The 20,579-nt window shown below is 38.3% G+C and overlaps 1 long non-coding RNA gene across 1 annotated transcript; it reads left to right on the top strand.

Annotated features, from left to right (window-relative positions):
* The first annotated feature begins 18,152 nt into the window (after positions 1-18,152).
* On the top strand, positions 18,153-19,073 carry LOC120580524 (uncharacterized). Its single transcript, XR_005646261.1, has 2 exons — positions 18,153-18,250; positions 18,595-19,073. It is a non-coding gene; the product is annotated as an uncharacterized lncRNA (long non-coding RNA).
* The last annotated feature ends 1,506 nt before the right edge of the window (positions 19,074-20,579 follow it).

Genomic DNA, 20,579 nt, shown 5'->3' with positions numbered 1-20,579 from the left:
TGGGTCACACACCCTATTTATAACTTTGAACCGGGCGGGTCTAACCGACCCGCCCACGACCCGTTTCTGCCCAAGCCCAGTTGTTCTTTTTTTTATTTTCACTACAGTTTTATTATTTGCACCTCTGTTTTTGCTTTCTGCACCCTTTGGCTGAAAGAAAGTTATCTAAAAAACTTACAAAAATATTGTATTTGTTTTTTTATTTACTGTTTTTATTTTATAATTGCCATTTTTATTTTATTTAGAATCATCTCATGCATATTTTAATTTCTTGTCATTTTATTGTCGTTAATTGTTTTTTTTTAGCGTTTATAATTAGGAAATTGATGTAATTTATTTTGCGCATTTTTTATTTATTTCTTATTATGCTTCTCTTGACCATAGAATGTTTCTAGGAGTTATGTAATAATGTAGTAACACACGCACCGACACTATGCCACTTTATTTACCGCCTTACGCTTATTTGTTATTGTTTTACGCCGTTACGCTAGTATACCGTTTAGTTTAGGAAAAATCATTTTTACCAAAAAAATCAAATATGCAAAAGTTCAAAAATATTTTCTTAATAAACCTTGGCTTGTAACCCAAGTGTCCTTTTTTTTCCTTTCATTTTCTTAATCAAATGCTTAATTGAATTAATATTCATAATAGACTTGATTTCTTGTAATTAAAATTTGACCAACCTCACTTTATTTTCTCTCATGCCTTGAGGCCTCTTATCCTTTCTTAAAACCATTTTCAAAAATCTTAAAATCAACCTAACCCACCAAAAAGAAACTTTTTAGGTGAACTACATTGGTTTTGATCCCTTTTCTTTAAGGGTATGTAGGCATAGGATTTTTATCCTTCCAAATCAAGTAAAAATAACCAAAAACATACTTCTTCTCCCTCCATTCTTTCACTTAGATTTTTAGATATTAATTTTCAAATAAGCAAATCAATTTAGCACAAGATAAATTAGGTAAGAGGTTCCTACGGAATACCGTAGATGCTTAGGGTGCTAGCACCTTCCCTTCGCATAACCAACCCCCGAATCCAAAGTCTCGATGAGGGTTTTTACTCATTTTTTCCCCTCCCCACGAATAAAAATCGAGAGTTCAAAGATTGACGATTCAAATCAATTAATGGTTTGAGATCCGAAAATCACGAGCACAGGTGCAGAATTTATGAGGAAGATACCAAAGCTCATTACAAGATAATGAGTGAGAGGAGAGGTAAGGGACAGCAGAATCGTCCTAAGCCTTACAGTGCTCCTGCTGACAAGGGGAAACAGAAGATGGGGGATGATAGGAGGCCTAAGAGGAGAGATGCTCCTGCTGAGATTGTTTGTTACAAGTGTGGTGAGAAAGGCCACAAGAGTAATGTTTGTGGTAAAGATGATAGGAAGTGCTTCAGGTGTGGTCAGAAGGGTCACAGCCTAGCTGAATGCAAACGTGGGAACATTGTCTGCTACAATTACAATGGATAGGGTCATATTAGTACACAGTGTCCTGAGCTAAAGAAGACTAGAACTGGTGGGAAGGTATTTGCTTTGACTGGTACGCAGACTACCAATGAGGACCGACTTATCAGAGGTACTTGTTTCTTTAATAGTACTTCTTTAATTGCTATTATTGATACTGGTGCTACTCATTGTTTTATTGCTATTGAATGTGCCTATAAGTTGGGTTTGGATGTATCTGATATGAAAGAGGAAATGGTTGTTGAAACTCCAGCTAAGGGTTCAGTAACCACTTCTCTTGTTTGTCTACGGTGTCCTATATCTATGTTTGGTAGAGATTTTGTGATTGATTTAGTTTGTCTGCCGTTGACGGGTATGGATGTTATCTTTGGAATGAATTGGTTAGAGTATAACCGAGTTCATATCAACTGCTATAGTAAGACGGTGCATTTTTCTTCTGCTGAAGAAGAAGGTGAAGTTGAGCTTCTGTCTACAAAATAGATGAAACAGTTTGAACGTGATGGAATTCTGATGTATTCTCTAATGGCACAATTGTCGTTAGAAAGTCAAGCTGTGATTGATGGGTTACCTGTGGTGAATGAATTCCCAGAAGTATTTCTTGACGAGATTTCTGGTGTGCCACCAGAGAGGGAGGTTGAATTTTCAATTGACCTTGTTCCAGGAACTAAGCCGGTGTCGATGGCACCATACCGTATGTCAGCCTCTGAGCTAGCTAAGTTGAAGAAACAGTTGGAGGATCTGTTAGATAAGAAGTTTGTAAGACCTAGTGTTTCACCTTGGGAAGCACCGGTGTTGTTGGTCAAGAAGAAGGATGGTAGTATGAGACTGTGTATTGATTACCGTCAGTTGAACAAGGTTACGATAAAGAACAGGTATCCGCTTTCGAGGATTGACGACTTGATGGATCAATTGGTTGGTGCTAAGATTTTTAGTAAGATTGATTTGAGGTGTGGTTATCATCAGATCAAGGTGAAATATGAGGATATGCAGAAGACGGCCTTTAGGACACGTTATGGTTATTACGAGTACAAAGTGATGCCCTTCGGTGTTACTAACGCGCCTGGTGTGTTTATGGAGTACATGAACCGAATCTTCCATGCTTTTCTGGATAAGTTTGTTGTAGTGTTCATTGATGATATCTTGATTTATTCCAAGAATGAGGAGGAGCATGCAAAGCATCTAAGATTAGTATTGCAAGTGTTGAAGGAGAAGAGGTTGTATGCAAAGTTGTCAAAATGTGAGTTCTGGTTAAGTGAAGTAAGCTTTCTGGGTCACATTATTTCTGGTAGTGGTATTGCGGTGGATCCTTCAAAGGTTGATGTGGTGTCACAGTGGGAGACTCTGAAGTCGGTAACTGAGATCAGAAGTTTTCTGGGTTTGGCTGGTTATTACCGCAGGTTCATAGAAGGGTTTTCGAAATTGGCTCTTCCGTTGACACAGTTGACCTGTAAGGGTAAATCTTTTGTGTGGGATGGTCAGTGTGAGAGTAGTTTCAATGAATTGAAGCGAAGATTGACAACTGCTCCTGTTTTGATTTTGCCTAAACCAGAAGAACCATTTGTTGTGTACTGTGATGCATCTAAGCTGGGCTTAGGTGGTGTTCTGATGCAAGATGGTAAGGTGGTAGCATATGCTTCTAGGCAATTGCGTGTTCATGAGAAGAATTATCCTACACATGACCTAGAGTTAGCTGCGGTGGTTTTTGTTTTGAAAATTTGGAGACATTATTTGTACGGTTCCAGATTTGAGGTGTTCAGTGATCATAAAAGTTTGAAGTATTTATTTGACCAGAAGGAACTGAACATGAGGCAGAGGAGATGGTTAGAGTTACTGAAAGATTATGATTTTGGCTTGAATTACCATCCTGGTAAGGCCAATGTTGTTGCTGATGCTTTGAGTAGGAAAACTTTGCACATGTCTGCTTTGATGGTGAAAGAATTTGAATTGTTAGAACAGTTCAGAGACATGAGTCTTGCCTGTGAATTGTCACCTCAGAGTATACAGTTGGGGATGCTGAAGATTGATAGTGATTTCTTGAACAGTATCCGAGAAGATCAGAAAGTGGATTTGAAGTTTGTTGATTTGATGACTTCAGGTAATGACACTGAGGATAGTGATTTTAACGTTAATGATCAGGGTGTGCTGAGGTTCAGAGGAAGGGTTTGTATTCTTGACAATGATGATTTGAAGAAGTTGATTCTTGAGGAGAGTCGCAAGAGTAGGTTGAGTATTCACCCGGGGGCTACAAAAATGTACCATGATTTGAAGAAACTGTTTTGGTGGTCCGGTTTGAAAAGAGATGTTGCTCAGTTTGTTTATGCCTGTTTGATTTGTCAGAAGTCCAAGGTTGAGCATCAGAAGCCTGCAGGGTTGTTGACACCGTTGGATGTACCGGAGTGGAATTGGGACAGTATCTCTATGGATTTTGTGACGAGTTTACCGAACACTCCGAGAGGGCATGACGCTATTTGGGTTGTTGTCGACCGGTTGACGAAGTCGGCACACTTCATTCCTATCAATATCAGTTATCCGGTAGCGCAGTTTGCAGAGATTTATATTCACAGTGTGGTGAAGCTTCATGGTGTACCGTCAAGTATTGTGTCGTATAGAGATCCGAGGTTCACTTCTAGGTTCTGGAAGAGTTTACAGGACGCCTTGGGTTCGAAGTTGAGGTTGAGTTCGGCTTATCATCCTCAAACAGATGGTCAGTCGGAGAGGACAATTCAATCATTGGAAGATTTGTTGAGGGTGTGTATGCTTGAACAAGGTGGAGCTTGGGACAGTCACTTGCCTTTGATTGAGTTCACTTATAACAACAGCTATCACTCGAGTATTGGTATGGCACCGTTCGAAGCCTTGTATGGTCGGAGGTGTTGGACTCCTTTATGCTGGTTTGAGTCAGGTGAGAGTGTAGTATTGGGACCGGACTTGGTTCATGAGACTACTGAGAAAGTCAGGTTGATAAGGGAAAAGATGAAAGCTTCGTAGAGTCGACAGAAGAGTTACCATGACAAGCGAAGAAAGAATCTTGAGTTTCAGGAAGGTGATCATGTTTTTCTTAGGGTCACTCCTTTGACGGGTGTCGGTCGTGCTTTGAAGTCGAGGAAGTTGACTCCTAAGTTCATCGGTCCGGATCATTTTTCATAGAGAGTTGGAACAGAGGCATATAGAGTTGGTTTGCCACCACATCTTTCGAACTTGCATGATGTGTTTCATATTTCTCAGCTTCGGAAGTATGTAGCGGATCCTTCACATGTGATTCCGAGGGATGATGATGTACAGGTTAGAGACAACCTGACAGTTGAGACTATGCCATTGAGGATTGATGACAGAAAGGTGAAGTCCTTGAGAGGTAAAGAGATACCTCTTGTGAGAGTCGTTTGGGGTGGAGCGACTAGTGAAAGTTTGACTTGGGAGCTGGAGAGTAAGATGTGGGAGTTGTATCCGGAGTTGTTCGCTTGAGGTAAGATTTTGAGGACGAAATTCTGTAATTTGGGGAGAGTTGTAATGCCCTAGTTGTTATATTTAATTAATTTGAATTATGTGGAGTATATATATATTTAAATATGATGTTTGGTGATTTATGTGGAGTATATATATATATATATATATATATATATATATATGTGTGTGTGTGTGTGTGATTTTTGGGTGATTTATGTGGTGTATTATGTTATTATATGGTTTATTTAATAATAATTAGAATAAGTGTGAAATAATAATTATTTTGGTGTTTGGGGGGATTAATAGGAGTTAATAGAAATTATGGGGAGTTAAATGAAAATAGTAGGGAGTTACAATTAATGGGAAGTTAAGAAAAGGATGGATGTCAGAAAACCAGTTTCACGTAAAAACCAACTTTGGGAGAAGAAGGAGAGAAGAGCAACTTAGAACCAGAGGAACCCTTTTTGCTGTGCATTTTTCATTCTGAATTAAGGTAAGGGTGAGGTTTACTTCAATATTGTAGCTATTAAATTCTGATTTTGTGTTTAACAGAGTTTTGGTGAGAATTGGGATTTTTGGGGTTTTATGTTGAATTGTTGATTTTGGAGTGGTGAGTGTGTTTTTGATGTTAGAATTAGGTTCTGGTTGTATAAGATACTTAATTATGTATCTGTAAACTAATTTGGGGAGTGATTGGAAGAAAAATGGAATTTTTGGGAAAAACCAGTTTTCTGCCCGTACAGAAGTTCATCGCTCGCCTCGCGAGCATTCATGTTTCGCCTCGCGAGTGAGCAACTTCATCGCTCGCCCCACGAGCAGACCAACTCGCCATGGCGAGCAAGCCTGGATAAAACTTGATTTTTGAAAAGTTGTTATAAGATGTTTTGGGGATGGTTTAAGGTACCTAGATGATTTTAATGATGAATGGTGAAAATTTTAGGTTAAAAGAATGATTAGGGAACTTAGAATTGGGATTTCAGTGAGAAAATAGCATTTTTCCCGAGAGCACCTAATTTTCACTCGCCTAGAGTTCGCCTTGAACTCGCCATGGCGAGCAAGTAGTTTTGTGAACTCGCCATGGCGAACAGATGTGCTCGCGAGGCGAGCTGCACAGTTCCTGAGTGTTGAATTTTGTGCATGAATGGTAGTGATTTAATGTTGATGTGTTGAGCATAGTTTCATGTAATTATGCATTATTTTGGTTGATTGGATTGCTGAATTGATGATTACTGATCATGATTGAAATGTATGCTAATTATTGAATCATACATGTTGTTTAAGTGGAGTCACATGGAGTTGCATTGCATGGTCAGTTGTATGTAGATATACACAAGTAGGTCCATTGCATATGCATAAAACAGCGGTGAGGGCTTCGGTCCTGGAGTACTAGTTGCTCAACAGCGATGAGGGCTTCGGTCCTTATGAACGCTTTAACCATTCAAAAGCGGTGAGGGCTTCGGTCCTGTTTGGTACCACATGCATATTGCATCCATTGAGAAGTCTAAGATGGTGTCTTAGCAGTGTTGTCATGTCATTTGCATGAGTCTTAGTTGTTGATTCCGGCTGCTACTTGATATTGATGTTGTTGATGAATATGTATTTATATATTCTTTGTGATGGTGGTATATTGATGATGTTGTTGTTGCTTGTGAATTATATATATATATATATATATATATATATATATATATATATATATATATATATGTGTGTGTGTGTGTGTGTGTGTGTGTTTGCAAGATGATGTGTTTGTGGATTAGGATGTTAGATTCAATTGAAGATTTTAATATCTATATTTATTGTTGTGAATCTCACCCCTTCTGCTTGAAAATGTTGTCCTTCCTATGGGTAACTTGCAGGTGATCCTAAGTAGTTAGTGGTGGCTCAATGTCGTGTCTAGGGCTCTGATACAGTCGGGATGGGTTTTATTTGTTGTATTTCATTCCTTATGTATCTCATTTTGAATCTTGTTGTTATGGCCCTATGAAGGTTGAAATTGTTGTTAGGCTTATGCCAAGATGATGTCTGGAGGATTTTAACTGTTTTTGATGTTGTTGAATAACCTTCCGCTGCTGTTTAAATGATGTTTGACGTTGTTTAATTAAATAGTTTCATATGCTATTTAAGAATTTTGAAACTGCAATGTAGCATACCCGTTTGGTAAAATACTCTGATGATTATTCGTTATTTAATTACTTTTGGGTAACGGGGTGTTACAGAGAAGATCTCAACCATAAACCAAAGGGCAGGTCCTTCTCTTCAATTTCATCATAGTCCATATCCTCTTGTCCCTCCCATTCTTCGTAGTCCTTGATCTGGTGCCCAATTCTTCCACAAGTGTAGCAGAAATTTGGGAGCCTTTCATACTTTAAGAACACACGCAGACTTTTACCTTGGTACTTTATAACAGTACCTCTTTTGAGGGGTTTTGTTAGATCAACTTCAGCCTTAACCCTTAGAAACTTTTCCATTCGATTTCCTTCCTTCGTGTCCACCTCCACATACTTCCCTAGTGTGTCTCCTAATTTCTTCGCAGTCGCATCAGTCCTGAGCTTCAATGGTAGATCGTAAACCCTTGCCCAGAAATCCGCCATACCCATAACCATTTCAGACGGCTGCTCTTCCCCTGATATCCTCTTGAGCACTAGTAAGTTTCTATCAAAGCTCCATGGCCCCCCTTTCATGATGTAAGGCCCACTTTCGTTTAATCGTGATTTAATCGAGTTTAGGCAATTATATTATAATTATATAGTATATGCATGATTTTGATATGTTTTGATGATTTGTGGTGAATTTAGTGATTTGATTGATGACGTGATAAGTTATGAGTTTTGGAGGATTTGATTATGATATGAGAATTATTTTATTGTTAAATAGAATAAAGATTTGAAAATAATATAAAATATTTAGTTGAGGGCTGTTTTCATATTTTAGATAGTTTTGGGGGAGAAAGTGAGATAAGATAAGTAATTAAGAGGAGATATAAATAGGTTAGACCTAGTTTAGAAAAACATAACGTACGTACGACTGTTTTTGGAGAAAAGGGAGAAAAAGCCAAGTCTAGAGGAACCAAGGTAGAGTGCTGCGATTTTCTTCATACAAGGTAAGGGTGAGACTAATAATTCAATAATGTTAATTGCTGTAATTCTGATGATTAGTTGACAAAGTTAGGATTGATTTAGAAAAGTTTCGGAATTAGGTCAAAACCCTAAAAATTGATGATCAAACGGTAAAACTTGTTTAGATTGATGAAAGAACCGTCCTTTAACCTTAGAATATGTTTAGGATGAATTCTGGAATCAAAACCAAGCTTTGAACCATGTTGTATGATGGATTTTTGAGAAGAACCCTAGTCTGCCCGAGCTTCTGTTCATCGCTCGCCTTGGCGAGGGATGATCCTCGCCTCGCGAGTGATGAACTTCATCGCTCGCCACGCGAGTCCTTCCTTTTCGCCTCGCGAGTTGTTTGGTTCAACTCGCCATGGCGAGCATTCCCCTTCGCCTCGCGAGTTGTGTGACGCAGCTCGCCACTGCGAGCCACCTTACTCGCCATAGTGAGCTAAGGCAGAGTGTATGTTAGATTTCGTGTTTCGACCTTTTTAGTTGAATCTTGTATACCCTTGAGTGCCTGAACATACCTAGTATTGATTAGGAATGAACGTAGGATCAGAGGGAACCCAGAACAACCTTAGTTTGGGAGTTGAGTGGTACTCGCCATGGCGAGTAAGGACTCTCGCCTCGCGAGTACAACCAGAATGAACTTGTTTGTGTGTTTGTGCGATCTGTGTCGCATGTGTTGATCAAGAGTGAACCCCTAACTGGTAATGAGACCTAGTGATGTCGTTTAATGCAGTCTGTAGAGTTGTTTAAGTTATATTGATATTAATTGAATATGAACTATTGTATTGTATATTCATGCAAGATAAGAAGATTTGATAATGATACAATTTATGTGCTATTGATATAATGATATCATCATGTTATGTGACCTGTTTATGCTGCTTCCGTTATTTAACTAAGTGCATAAGTATATGATGAAGTTTAGCTCCAAATTATTGGATGCATGTTGATAAGTTGTTACGATGTTTTGTTCATATGTGTCCATGCATAGCATCTCATTGAGCTTAGTCCTCACCACGAATATTAGGAGCTTTGTCCTCCGCACGTTTTATAGGAGCTTTGTCCTCCGCACGATTAAAGTATATTAATACTTATGATGACGATTGGTACCACATGCATATAAGGAGTCTAAGAGCATTGTCAAATTGTCATGATTAAGATGCCTTGTTTATAATGATTGAATATGTGATTACGTGATAAGTGTTTATTGATTATGTTATGTTGTTCATAATGATTGGATATATGATTACGTGATAACTGTTTAGCATTTATGCAAAGTTAATAAAGGAATGATTATGATGGTAATTTATGATTCACAATTACATTGATTAATGTTATTTTATTATGAAATCTCACCCCTTCTGCTTGAAAATGTTGCCCTTCGTATGGGTAACTTGCAGGTGATCGTGCTTAGTGTGCAGTTGCCGTCGTGAGTGGCCTTGCCTTCACTGTGTCGTCTAGGTCGCTCTGATACGTAACGGGATGGGGTTTAATGTTATACATGCTTCATTCTTTTACGTGAATAATATGTTATTTCTTTTATCATGTTATGGATTATGAACTATTTTGATGGGGCCTACGTGCCAAACTGATTTATGATTTTCGAATTAATATTCCGCTGCTATGTTAAGATATTTTGTGAAGGTTAAATTATTATTTAACTATTTTTGGATTACGTTTCTATGTGATATCCCGTTTATGGTTTTTACTCTGATAATTGTTTAAGAAATTTGTATATTGGGAAAACGGGGTGTTACAATTGGTATCAGAGCAGGTCAGTCCGTCCGGTCAATTAGAGAGTCGTGTCGAGTCTTAGTAATATTTATATTACTATCTTATGTTGTTGTTGCTACTTTTGTAGAATCTCATAAATGGCTCGAAGAAACGATGTTGCATTAGCTGCTGCTCTACAAGTTGTTGCCCAAGCTGTCGGACAACAACCTAACGTGAATGCTGGTGCGAATGCTGAAGCTAGGATGTTGGAGACGTTCATGAAGAAGAACCCTCCGACGTTGAAAGGACGCTATGACCCTGATGGAGCCCAGACGTGGCTTAAGGAGATTGAGAGGATTTTCCGAGTTATGCAGTGCACTGAGGATCAGAAAGTGCGTTTTGGTACTCATCAGCTAGCCGAGGAAGCTGATGACTGGTGGGTTGCTCTTCTGCCTACCCTTGGGCAGGAGGGAGCTGTTGTGACTTGGGCTGTTTTCAGGAGGGAGTTCCTGAGAAGATACTTTCCGGAAGATGTTCGCGGGAAGAAGGAGATCGAGTTCCTTGAGCTGAAGCAAGGAAACATGTCTGTGACAGAGTATGCTGCCAAGTTCGTGGAGCTGTCGAAGTTCTACCCGCACTATACTGCTGAGAATGCTGAGTTCTCGAGATGTATCAAGTTCGAGAACGGTTTGAGGCCCGACATCAAGAGGGCAATTGGGTATCAACAGCTGAGAGTTTTTCCAGATTTGGTTAATAGCTGCAGGATCTATGAAGAGGATACAAAGGCTCACTACAAGGTAGTGAATGAGAGGAAGGGTAAGGGACAGCAGAGTCGTCCTAAGCCGTACAGTGCCCCCGATGATAAAGGGAAACAGAAGATGGTCGATGTTAGGCGGCCTAAGAAGAGGGATGCTGCAGAGATTGTGTGTTTCAATTGTGGTGAGAAAGGCCACAAGAGCAACGCCTGCCCTGAGGAAATCAAGAAGTGTGTCCGGTGTGGTAAGAAAGGTCATGTTGTAGCTGATTGTAATCGTACAGACATTGTGTGCTTTAATTGCAATGGAGAGGGTCACATTAGTTCACAGTGTACTCAGCCTAAGAGGGCGCCGACTACTGGTAGGGTTTTCGCTTTGACTGGGACTCAGACAGAGAGTGAGGATCGTTTGATTATAGGTACTTGCTATATTAATAATACTCCTTTAGTTGTTATTATTGATACTGGTGCTACGCATTGCTTTATTGCTTTCGATTGTGTTTCTGCTTTGGGTCTTGAATTGTCTGATATGAATGGAGAGATGGTTGTCGAAACTCCAGCTAAGGGTTCGGTGACTACTTCTCTCGTATGTGTGAAATGTCCTTTGTCTATGTTTGGTCGTGATTTTGAAATGGATTTAGTTTGTCTACCTTTGAGTGGTATGGATGTGATTCTGGGTATGAACTGGTTAGAGTACAACCACGTTCTCATCAATTGTTTTAGCAAGTCAGTACATTTCTCTTCCGTCGAAGAGGAAAGTGGTGCATAGTTTTTGTCCACTAAGCAGCTGAAGCAACTGGAACGCGATGGTATCTTGATGTTTTCATTAATGGCTTCTGTAACTGTTGAGAATCAAGCAGTGATTGATAGGCTACCGGTGGTGTGTGAATTTCCTGAAGTTTTTCCAAATGAGATTCCTGATGTACCTCCAGAGAGAGAAGTCGAGTTTTCTATTGATCTTGTTCCTGGAACGAAGCCGGTCTCGATGGCACCTTATCGTATGTCTGCTTCCGAGTTATCTGAGTTGAAGAAACAGTTGGAGGACTTGCTTGAGAAGAAGTTTGTTAGACCAAGTGTTTCACCTTGGGGAGCGCCGGTTTTGCTAGTAAAGAAGAAAGATGGTAGTATGCGGCTATGTATTGATTATCGGCAGTTGAACAAGGTAACTATCAAGAATAGGTATCCACTTCCGAGAATTGATGATTTGATGGATCAGTTAGTGGGTGCACGAGTTTTCAGCAAGATTGATTTGAGATCAGGTTATCACCAGATTAAAGTAAAAGGTGAGGATATGCAGAAGACAGCTTTCAGAACGCGTTATGGTCACTATGAATATAAAGTTATGCCTTTCGGTGTGACCAATGCACCTGGAGTGTTTATGGAGTATATGAATCGCATCTTCCATGCATTTTTGGATCGGTTCGTAGTTGTGTTCATCGACGATATTTTGATTTACTCCAAGACTGAAGAAGAACATGTTGAGCATCTGAAGATTGTCTTGCAAGTGTTGAAAGAGAAGAAACTTTATGCCAAATTGTCTAAGTGTCAATTCTGGTTGAAAGAGGTGAGTTTTCTTGGCCATGTTATTTCCGGAAATGGTATTGCTGTGGATCCGTCTAAAGTCGAAGCTATATCGCAATGGGATACTCCTAAGTCCGTTACTGAGATTAGAAGCTTTTTGGGTTTAGCTGGTTACTACAGAAGATTTATTGAAGTATTTTCCAAGTTAGCTCTTCCGCTTACGCAGTTGACTTGTAAAGGTAAAACTTTTGTGTGGGACGTCCATTGTGAGAAAAGTTTTAGTGAATTGAAGAAACGTCTGACGACTGCTCCAGTTTTGATTTTGCCAAAGTCAGATGAACCTTTTGTGGTGTATTGTGATGCGTCCAAGTTGGGTTTAGAAGGTGTGCTTATGCAAGAAGGTAAAGTGGTAGCTTATGCTTCAAGACAGTTGAGAATTCATGAGAAGAATTATCCTACGCATGATCTCGAGTTGGTGGCCGTAGTCTTTGTGTTGAAGATATGGAGACATTATTTGTATGGTTCGAGGTTTGAGGTGTTTAGTGATCACAAGAGTTTGAAGTATTTGTTCGATCAGAAGGAATTGAACATGAGGCAGTGTAGATGGTTAGAGTTGCTGAAAGATTATGAATATGGTTTGAATTATCATCCAGGTAAAGCTAATGTTGTTGCAGATGCCTTGAGTAGGAAGACATTGCATATGTCCGCTATGATGGTCAGAGAGTTCGAATTACTTGAACAGTTCAGAGATATGAGTTTGGTTTGTGAATGGACACCTCGGAGCGTGAAACTGGGTATGCTGAAGATTGATAGTGAATTTCTGAAAAGTATTAAGGAAGCGCAGAAAGTTGATGTAGAGTTTGTGGACTTGTTGGTTGCTAGAGATCAGACTGAAGACAGTGATTTTAGAATCGATGATCAAGGTGTGCTGAGATTCCGAGGAAGAATTTGTATTCCAGACAATGAAGAGATTAAGAAGATGATTCTTGAAGAGAGTCATAGAAGTAGCTTGAGTATTCACCCGGGAGCTACGAAGATGTACCACGATTTAAAGAAGATTTTCTGGTGGTCTGGTTTGAAACGAGATGTGGCACAGTTTGTGTATTCCTGTTTAGTTTGTCAGAAGTCGACAGTCGAGCATCAGAAACCCGCTGGGATGATGGTACCTTTAGATGTGCCAGAATGGAAATGGGATAGTATATCGATGGATTTTGTGACGAGTTTGCCGAATACTCCTAGAGGGAACGATGCAATTTGGGTTATTGTTGATAGGTTGACGAAGTCGGCTCATTTTCCACCTATTAATATTAGTTTCCCTGTTGTACAGTTGGCAGAGATTTACATCAAGGAGATTGTGAAGCTGCATGGTGTTCCTTCGAGCATTGTATCAGATAGAGATCCAAGATTTACTTCTAGATTTTGGAAAAGTTTGCAAGACGCCTTGGGTTCGAAGTTGAGATTGAGTTCGGCCTATCATCCACAGACAGATGGTCAGTCGGAGAGGACAATTCAGTCGCTAGAGGATTTGTTGAGGATTTGTGTTCTCGAGCAAGGAGGAACTTGGGATAGTCATCTTCCGTTGATCGAGTTCACTTATAATAATAGCTATCATTCTAGTATTGGAATGGCACCTTTCGAGGCTTTGTATGGTCGGAGATGCAGAACTCCGTTGTGCTGGTTTGAGTCAGGTGAAAGAGTGGTCTTAGGACCAGAGATTGTTCAGCAAACTACTGAGAAAGTTCAGATGATCCAAGAGAAAATGAAGGCGTCGCAGAGTCGACAAAAGAGTTATCATGATAAGCGTAGAAAAGATCTTGAGTTTCAGGAAGGAGACCACGTGTTTTTGAGAGTCACTCCTATGACTGGTGTAGGACGTGCTTTGAAGTCAAAGAAGTTGACCCCGAAGTTCATTGGTCCATATCAGATTTTGGAAAGAGTTGGAACGGTGGCTTACCGAGTGGGTTTACCGCCGCATCTTTCGAATTTGCACAATGTTTTCCATGTGTCGCAACTTCGGAAGTATGTTCCGGATCCATCTCACGTAATTCAGAGTGACGATGTGCAAGTTAGAGACAACCTTACGGTGGAAACTTTACCGGTGAGGATTGATGATCGTAAAGTGAAGACGTTGATAGGCAAGGAGATACCTCTCGTGAGAGTCGTTTGGACGGGAGCGACTGGTGAAAGCTTGACGTGGGAGCTTGAGAGTAAGATGCTGGAGTCTTATCCAGAGTTGTTTGCTTGAGGTAAATTTTCGAGGACGAAAATCTTTTAAGTGGGGGAGAGTTGTAACGCCCACTTTCGTTTAATCGTGATTTAATCGAGTTTAGGCAATTATATTATAATTATATAGTATATGCATGATTTTGATATGTTTTGATGATTTGTGGTGAATTTAGTGATTTGATTGATGACGTGATAAGTTATGAGTTTTGGAGGATTTGATTATGATATGAGAATTATTTTATTGTTAAATAGAATAAAGATTTGAAAATAATATAAAATATTTAGTTGAAGGCTGTTTTCATATTTTAGATAGTTTTGGGGGAGAAAGTGAGATAAGATAAGTAATTAAGAGGAGATATAAATAGGTTAGACCTAGTTTAGAAAAACATAACGTACGTACGACTGTTTTTGGAGAAAAGGGAGAAAAAGCCAAGTCTAGAGGAACCAAGGTAGAGTGCTGCGATTTTCTTCATACAAGGTAAGGGTGAGACTAATAATTCAATAATGTTAATTGCTGTAATTCTGATGATTAGTTGACAAAGTTAGGATTGATTTAGAAAAGTTTCGGAATTAGGTCAAAACCCTAAAAATTGATGATCAAACGGTAAAACTTGTTTAGATTGATGAAAGAACCGTCCTTTAACCTTAGAATATGTTTAGGATGAATTCTGGAATCAAAACCAAGCTTTGAACCATGTTGTATGATGGATTTTTGAGAAGAACCCTAGTCTGCCCGAGCTTCTGTTCATCGCTCGCCTTGGCGAGGGATGATCCTCGCCTCGCGAGTGATGAACTTCATCGCTCGCCACGCGAGTTGTTTGGTTCAACTCGCCATGGCGAGCATTCCCCTTCGCCTCGCGAGTTGTGTGACGCAGCTCGCCACTGCGAGCCACCTTACTCGCCATAGTGAGCTAAGGCAGAGTGTATGTTAGATTTCGTGTTTCGACCTTTTTAGTTGAATCTTGTATACCCTTGAGTGCCTGAACATACCTAGTATTGATTAGGAATGAACGTAGGATCAGAGGGAACCCAGAACAACCTTAGTTTGGGAGTTGAGTGGTACTCGCCATGGCGAGTAAGGACTCTCGCCTCGCGAGTACAACCAGAATGAACTTGTTTGTGTGTTTGTGCGATCTGTGTCGCATGTGTTGATCAAGAGTGAACCCCTAACTGGTAATGAGACCTAGTGATGTCGTTTAATGCAGTCTGTAGAGTTGTTTAAGTTATATTGATATTAATTGAATATGAACTATTGTATTGTATATTCATGCAAGATAAGAAGATTTGATAATGATACAATTTATGTGCTATTGATATAATGATATCATCATGTTATGTGACCTGTTTATGCTGCTTCCGTTATTTAACTAAGTGCATAAGTATATGATGAAGTTTAGCTCCAAATTATTGGATGCATGTTGATAAGTTGTTACGATGTTTTGTTCATATGTGTCCATGCATAGCATCTCATTGAGCTTAGTCTTCACCACGAATATTAGGAGCTTTGTCCTCCGCACGTTTTATAGGAGCTTTGTCCTCCGCACGATTAAAGTATATTAATACTTATGATGACGATTGGTACCACATGCATATAAGGAGTCTAAGAGCATTGTCACATTGTCATGATTAAGATGCCTTGTTTATAATGATTGAATATGTGATTACGTGATAAGTGTTTATTGATTATGTTATGTTGTTCATAATGATTGGATATATGATTACGTGATAACTGTTTAGCATTTATGCAAAGTTAATAAAGGAATGATTATGATGGTAATTTATGATTCACAATTACATTGATTAATGTTATTTTATTATGAAATCTCACCCCTTCTGCTTGAAAATGTTGCCCTTCGTATGGGTAACTTGCAGGTGATCGTGCTTAGTGTGCAGTTGCCGTCGTGAGTGGCCTTGCCTTCACTGTGTCGTCTAGGTCGCTCTGATACGTAACGGGATGGGGTTTAATGTTATACATGCTTCATTCTTTTACGTGAATAATATGTTATTTCTTTTATCATGTTATGGATTATGAACTATTTTGATGGGGCCTACGTGCCAAACTGATTTATGATTTTCGAATTAATATTCCGCTGCTATGTTAAGATATTTTGTGAAGGTTAAATTATTATCTAACTATTTTTGGATTACGTTTCTATGTGATATCCCGTTTATGGTTTTTACTCTGATAATTGTTTAAGAAATTTGTATATTGGGAAAACGGGGTGTTACACATGACGTTTTCGACATCTCGCTTTGACGTAAAGCGAAATAGAAACATATTCTTGTTCATATCTTGTACTTCAACAGGGTTTTTGAGCCTCCAAGCTTGGACAATCACTTGTTAAACAGTGTGTTTTTGAAGACTTCATCAGTACTTACCTCAGTTTCTTCCAGATCGAAACCCTCCTCCTCCTCCTTTGACAGTTCCACTTTCTTCCACCCCTCCATCTTCCACTTCAACCTTGGAGCGAGATTCGCGTTCACAGCTTACAAAACCACCAGATCTGGTCGCTAAGCTACACCACACTCCCAAACAGAGAAAATTCGAGCCCGAAATCAGCTAGGATAGCCTAGGAACAGAGACCATTGAGGAATGAAAAGAGCCAGGAGATTCTGGGGGAAAGCCAACAGAGATTGGGACCGGCCGCCAATTAGATGTTAGGAAACCCTAACAGAGCTCGGGAGGAAAAAAAATTATTTGCATTCCACTATGGCTAATGTTGATATGTTAATTAATTGTTTTTTTTTAAGAGTATGTTAATTAATTGTTATGTTAGTTTTACATGAGTTCAACCATAGACCTCCTACACCTCAACTTTAAACTCAAAACAGTTGAGCTACCCGAAAAGCCTCTTGTACAAGGATGTTTGGATTGATGGCTGACATATTACTAGTTGGTAGCATCCAGTTCGGTGTACTGGATGTTTGTGTTCAGAAAGTTCCCCAAACCCGCCTGCTAAGAAGTCATGTTTCTGGACTTTCAAACTTTTTTGAAGTTTTTAAGGAGTTGCGAGGAAGGTAAGTCCAAAAACATGACTCCTTAAAAACTTTGAAAGTACCCTAAACCCGTTGCTAAGGGAGTTGCGAGGAAGGTAAGTCTTGAAACATGACATTTTAAAAACCTCAAAAGTTCCATGAACTCGCATGTTAAGGGTGTTAAGAGGAAAAGTAAGTCCTGAAACATGACTCCTTAAAAACTTCAAAAAAGTTCCATACTCCCCTATTAAGGGAGTTGCGAGGAAGGTATGTTCTGAAACATGGCTCTTTAAAATCCTTGAAAGTTCCACAAACTCACTTGTTAAAGGAGTTGCGAGAAAGGTAAGTCCTGAAACATGGCTCTTTAAAAACCCTGAAAGCTCCACAAACTCTCCTACTAATAAAAGTTGAGAGGAAGGTAAGTCCCTGTAACATGGCTCTTTAAAAACTTCGAAAGTTCCATGAACTCGTCTGGTAAAGGAGTTGTGAGGAAGGTATGACCTTTGAAATTTATATGTGAAAACTTTAAATGCAAAGAACGCCGAATGTTGTTAATATATTTCAAAAAGTTAGGTGTTCAAGGTTGTCCCTAATTATGAAATATCGAGCGCGATCTAAGTGAAAGAATCCATGTCAAAATAAGTTCAGAGATAATATGGAAATGAGATATATGAGAAAATAATGGCACCATATTCTATTCTCATACTCCAGTCATGGGCAGAGGCAGTGTGAAACATGGTGTGGCATATGCCACACCAGTTTCTAATCTTTTTTTTTTTTTTTATATGCATAATTCATAAAAGGCCTGGAACGGGGAGAAGGAAATTGAAAATTGAAAAACATACACAAACACTTTTCTTTTCCTATTCTCCTCTTCTCATTCATTCTACTCTTCTCTTCTCCTCTTCTCAAAAATCACAATTCACAATCAATGAATCAAATATCTTCTTACAACAAACAAACAAACAAACCTCTCCTTCCACTCTCATCAGTCAACAACATAATTTTCTCTCTTCACTCTAAGTCTAAGCCAAGGTAAGTGAAATAGTCAATTGATTCTCTACTTTCTCATTCATTCTACAATTGCTTTTTTAGGGTTTTAGAATTGTGAATTGGGGATTTGGGTTTTTTTTTTAGGGTTTGAATTGGGGTTTTAAAATTCTGCAATGAATGAATTTAAGCAACTTTAGGGTGATGTGAACTATGATTTCAACCTGTATGTGCAAGTTTAACAATTCATCATTTTCGTTGTTTATTTTGCTACTTCCGGTGCCGAGTTTTATGGCTTTGTTTGTTTTGTTTTATTAATAATACAAGTTAAAAATTGCTTGTTTATGATAATTGATTAATTATTGTACAATGGTGTTTATAAATTATAGGATGAAGAAATTCTTCCCTGTTGTCTAGAGACAAAGCTAGTTCTTCGAATACGGATATTGCTCCCAACTCGACCAATGAGGGTGTTAAAGTTGTTGATTATAAATTGTTGGAAACGGATCCAGGAATTAGGCCTCCAATTTCAAGCTATCATCATGACATCCAAGATGAGGTACGTAAAGCTTACTTGAAAATTCGTCGTCATCAACCTCTTAGCAACTTTGTTTATCCTTAGTCTGATTTTCGTGGAACAAGACGTCGATTTAACGTGTTTTTTCAGCTATGAAGATTGTGAAGAGTCATTTACGTAACAAAATGGGTGATCAATGGTTAAATGATCGGCTTGTAACTTTTATTGAAAGAGATGTTCTTTTCACAATTAGCACTGATGTTATTCTAGCTCATTTTCAACAAATGGATGGCAGACGATTTTCATTGTAATTTAACAAATGTATGGTTAAATGTTTATATATTATTTTTAGTATAATTGTATTATAGTTTCTTTAAAAAATTTGCCACACTAATATGCAATGTCTAGATCCGCCCCTGACTCCAGTGATAATGATAAATCTGGAAGATCCTGATTCGTGTCTACGTTTCTAAGGCAGTGTGTTTGTTTTGAAGTTATCGTTTATTTTACAAAATTATTTGGACAAAACTTGTTTGACAATAATTATGACAATTCACATTTAGAATAAATAATGTATCTATAAGCTTTTATTTAAATTTGTCAAATGACGATGATAAGGTTACAACTTAGAGCACTGTAGCAAAATAACATATTACATCAAAGTAACATATTATATATTATATGTACATAATTTTTGGATTCATTATATGCGTTTGGCTAATGGAGATTACACTACAAAAGCATTTCGCCTAATTCTTACATAAAACACTTCGTCTCGTGTTTAAGGTGTTGTGGACCATCAAAAGGAATATCATTCCACACCCTCAACATATTTGTGAACTATCATCAAACGTACAATTTAATGCTGTCTATATTATATATAAAAAAAAATTGAGGATTTTGGGTTGGTTTTTTTTACTATATTCTAATTATATCTTTAACCAATTTTTTTTTATAATAATTTTATATTGTTGGTGTTATTAAAAAAAAAAAAGAGTATATATTATATTTGATATTTAATTGGTGTTATGGGAAAAAGATAAACATGATTTGTTGGGTTTGTACGATTTAAAAGTCATAAAAGTTTATGTAAAATTCCGTTTATAGCTTACACGTGTTATCGCGGTAAAAAGGGCATGAAGACGGACACAAGTGTCAGTCTTGGCGTTAGTGATTATAAAGCACTTCACGTAAGTTTTAGCCTCGTGTTTGGGGGCTATGGACCGTCAAAAGATAGATAGCTCTATACCCTCGTCCTAAATAACTGAATAAAATAACATTCATACAAATGTATAGGCCTAGACAAGCTACATTGACCCGTCCGTTGATTCAATTTGGGTCGTCCATACAATCCAAGTCGTCTATTAAGCTCTTACTAGTCTAAACATCTCTAACTCCTCGTAACTTCCTTAAACCCCCGATAGCATTTTCTATAAAATAAGAGGAAGGCTTTGAGAAAAAGGGGATCACTTTTACAAACATGATTGTCTGCCCTTAGAGGGACAACATCAGTAAGAATATGAAGGATTCTACTTCTTGTAAGTTCAAAAATTTTAAAAGGGTTTAAAGTTGCACATCTATCAATAATTAAATAAAAAGCTCATAAAAGTGTGAATTGATAGATAATACTTCCTCCAATCTTATTTATAAGAGACAATTTACTTTTTAGATATATTAAATAATTTATATATCTGGTTTAGGTTCTTGACTAGATACATACATTATTCAATGTATCTAAAAAGTCAACCTTCTCTTGTAAATAGGATCGGAGGGAGTATTTAATTATTTAAGATTTTTTTCTAGTAACACCTTTAATTTATCCAACCACACTCTAAAAAGACTATAATGCCCTTTTCT

This window comes from Medicago truncatula, chromosome 1 (genome assembly GCF_003473485.1).
Source record: "Medicago truncatula cultivar Jemalong A17 chromosome 1, MtrunA17r5.0-ANR, whole genome shotgun sequence".
Lineage (NCBI taxonomy): Eukaryota > Viridiplantae > Streptophyta > Magnoliopsida > Fabales > Fabaceae > Medicago > Medicago truncatula.
The sequence above is the reverse complement of the archived record's forward strand: the minus strand, read 5'-3'. Positions and strand labels throughout refer to the sequence as shown.